We start from the raw sequence: 3924 nt of genomic DNA, 5'->3' as shown, positions 1-3924 counted from the left end.
GAGATGTTTAGCTTTTCCTCAATTGTCATTTTAAAATTGTATCTATTTAACAAAATAGTATCATTTAAAAAAAATTTCAATAGTCTTGATATAGTACAGAAAAATTCCTGGATGGAATTGGGAGTGATGTTTATTTCCTTCATTAGCCTTTTATATTTTCTGATCTGTACTGCAGTGAGCTCAAAGTCACAAATGAATAGTCTCACACAGTCAGCATCATTTTCCCCCTGTCATCTCCTTCCCAAATATGTGCACTCTGGGCTTCATGCTTTCTGGTCTGGAAATGCAGTACTATGCATGCTTGTTTCAAGACATAGTCCCATTTAATTCCACTTCATATTTAAAAATTCTCGAGCCCACATTTACCCTGAACACACACTACTCAGGCACTTCCTGTCTTCCCTTCTCACTAGGCCATCAGTAGAAGCTGCTGCACTGCTCCTAAGCAGCCAACAGTGCATGGCAAGCCATGTTGGAGCTTGAGGGAAAAGGGAAAACCAACACTATTACCTATACTGTCCTTACTTAAAACACTGATAATCTTCCCTTTGTGAATTTTTCCATTGATTTTGATTTTTTTAATATTGCATTTCTATCTTAATGAATTTTTGATGCTCCCTTAAATTTCACACCCAATGCAAAGGCTTCACTTTACTCAAGGCCAGTCCTGCTTAGGATAAGATAAAATGAAAGGGGACACTAGAATGACCTTACCCCAGGAACCCAGAAATCATTCCAGGGTTTTCTATACCGCCAAGTTTCACTGGGTGACTTTAAACACAGTCCCGTCTAGCCAGATACAGCATGAGCTCTGCTTGGTTTCGCCTCTTATACCAGAAGAACAAAACAAAACGAAAAAATTCCTCCTTTGCTCGGCCTTCCCGGCGAGCCGGCCTGCGGCTGTTTGGATCTGGAACCCGCTGCACCTATGTGGGGCAAAGAGCTCAGACTCCAGCGGGCACCGACAGCCCGGGGCCGCGCCCGGGCTCAGCCACCGCGCGGAGGACCGCAGGCCGGGCGCCTGCGGCGAATCGCAGGGGAAGGGGGGGGGGCTCAACCCCGCCCGCGCGGGTCCTCGGCTCTGAGGCTCTGTGGGTCGGATGAGGATCAAACGCCAGCTGTCAATCACACCCCTAGAGGGCCAAGGCGAAGACGAGACCCGCGGCGTCTGAAAGCGGAGAGGCCTGGATGAGACTGGCAGGGGTGGCAGCAATGACGCCCACAGACACAGCTCCTGGGGAGCCTCTCTCTAGGCCGGGCCCCCTCAGCTCTGAGCCAGAGCTTGGGCATGAGGACTTGGAGGACTTGAAGATGGGGTCTGATGGGAAGCGTGTGCACAGGCGCAAGCCTGCCTCCTCCGCCCCATTCGCCACTGACAGAAGCACCTGTCCCTTCAGGCCAACGTCCAGCTGCCCGATGGCTACCCTGAGCTCAAACCTCCATAGCACAATCTTTGCCCAGCCCCTCAGCCTCCACCTCCACTGAGTCAGCCTGAGATTGGCATTGGGAAACTGGAGACCTGCATTGTGCTGGATAAACTGGTGATGGTTCGTATGCCATCGTCTGCAAAAGCAAAAGTAAGCTCACAGACAACCTTATAGCATTCAAGGAGATCAGACTGCAGCATGAAGAGGGAGTACCCTGCACCACCATCCCTGAAGTGTCTCTGCTCAAGGACCTCAAACATGTCAAGATAATCACCCTACATGACATCATCCACCCAGAGAAGTCCTTCACCCTTGTCTCCGAATACCTGGACAAGGACCTGAAACAGTACCTGGATGCCTGTGGGAACATCATCAACATGACAACTGTGTGAAACTATTCCTATTCTGCTGCTCTGGTTACCTACTGCAACCTGCAGAAGGTGCTACATCTACATCAAGACCAAGCTCTAGAAGCTGCTTATCAATGAGAGCAAGAACTCAGCTGGCTGGCTTTGGTGTGGCCTAAGCCAAGTCAATGACAAAGAAGATAAAATCCAACAAGACGGTGACTCTGTGGTACCAGCCCCCTCGCATCCTACTCTGGTCCAGGGACCACTCCACTCAGATTGACACCTGGGGTGTGTGGGCTGCATCTTCTGGAGATAGCCACAAGCTGGCCCCTCTTCTCAGGCTCACGGGGGAGGAACAGCTGCACATCATCTTCCGCATCTTGGGAACTCCAACTGAGGAGACATGTCAGGCATCCTGTCTAAGAAGGACTTCTCGACATACATCTACCCCAAGTACCAAGCCAGGTCCTCTGAGCTATGCACCCTGATTTGATAGTGACAGGGCTAATCTCTCCAAAATGCTGCAGTTTGAAGGCTGAAATCCAATCTCTGAAAAAGATGCCATAAAATATCCATTATTCCTGAACCTGGGAAAGCAGATCCACAAACTGCCTTACACTGCATCCATATTTATACTAAAAGAGATCTGGCTGCAAAAAGAGGCCAGCCTTTGGTCCTCATCAGTGCCGACTCAGGCAGGCCTGCCTTCCTTGTGGTGGACACTGAGTTCTAAGGCAAGTCCTAAGCCACAGAGGAAGGCCCCAGTGGGCAGCAACTAAGCTAAAAGGATGCCACAAATCCTCACAGGGTAGCCCCCAAGTGCATCCTTCCTGCTTGCTGCCTGCCTACCTGCCTAAGCCACAGTCTCACATGCCTAGTTGTCCCCGCCACCCATCTGAACACCTGACCATTGGCCTACCTGTCAACCCACATGTTGGCCTGCCTTCTGGGTGCTAACAAAGCACTCTCATGCCCCTCTTTGCTTGGTCTGTCAGTCTGTCTCTCTATTTCAGTCGTTGCCAGGAGACAGCATGACCATGCCAGCCTCCTACACTGAGGTCAGACCTATCCCTCCTTGTCATTCCTCCCCCACGACCACTACTACTCCATGGCTAGCTAGGGGTCTGGAGCTAGTCCAGCTGGGGCTCTTGACTTAGACAGGAAGGTCACAGTGCCTTGGCTTGCTTTCCTGCCTGCTCTACCTGCCTCACTGTGTGTGAGATTTTGTTTGTTTCATTCATTGTTTTTAGAATTATTTTCAATGAGGTTTTCATTTTTTTAAATGCAATACCTGAATACAGACTGGCTGTTCCCCTCTTCTCCTGCCTGTGGCCCTCCCATAGTATTTCGTGCAGTGAAGCGCCACTCCCGGACTTTCAGAGGTAGGAACATAGCCCTTTTTCAGAACCTGGACTGTTGCCTATGGGAAAGTATGCCTTCACCACTCACCTTGCTCCCTGCTGCCTACCATTCCCAGGGACTACCAGGGACTACCAGGCATTCTAGGAGATGGACAAGGTGGGGGCCCGACTCTTTCCACCCTGTAGTCCCATAGCCAAAGGCTCCTTCCTTCTCAGAGTCTCCTGAGCCCAGCCCTCCTGTCCCATCCTACTCAGTGCTGTTGAGTAAGGGCATAGTCAGGACCGACTCAGTGCAGAGCTGTAGTGTATGTGTGTGGACAAGCAGGACAGAGGGGCACAAGGGGTTGGGGTGGTGCCCAGGTGTTGCCTCCTTACCCCCGGGAGGGTGAGACAGAGCAGGGAAAGTAGCCCAAGTCAGCTCCTGGATGGCTAGTTACATTCCCTTCCTCCACTCTAAGCCCTGGCGCCCTTAGGTGGAATGGGAGCTCTCCTAGTGGAGTTTGGGGACTGAGTTCCTGAATGCTTATGATCATCATATGAAATATTGAAAAGTCTAAAGTGAGAAAAATTCCTGCTCTTGTGGAGTTTACATTATGGTAAGGGAGATGGAGCAATAAAATAAATGAGCAATATATAGAGAGTATTTGGTTGTGACAAGGACTAAGAAGAGATATAAAGCAAGGAAGGGGAACTGGATAGGTATACGTGTACAGTGTAGTTTGGAAAGGAACAACAGTAGAAGTCACATTTGAGAGATTCCTGAAGAGGTGAGGGACAAGCATGCAA

At 50.1% G+C, this 3924-nt stretch overlaps 1 pseudogene; it reads left to right on the top strand.

The window, feature by feature from the left end:
* The first annotated feature begins 1212 nt into the window (after positions 1–1212).
* On the top strand, positions 1213–2510 carry LOC101702479 (cyclin-dependent kinase 16 pseudogene; annotated as a pseudogene).
* The last annotated feature ends 1414 nt before the right edge of the window (positions 2511–3924 follow it).

This window comes from Heterocephalus glaber, unplaced genomic scaffold, assembly GCF_053883595.1.
Source record: "Heterocephalus glaber isolate CG9 unplaced genomic scaffold, H.glaber_assembly_v1.0 deba00001523, whole genome shotgun sequence".
In the NCBI taxonomy this organism is placed as follows: Eukaryota; Metazoa; Chordata; class Mammalia; order Rodentia; family Bathyergidae; genus Heterocephalus; species Heterocephalus glaber.
This window is presented reverse-complemented; position numbering and strand designations above follow the sequence as displayed.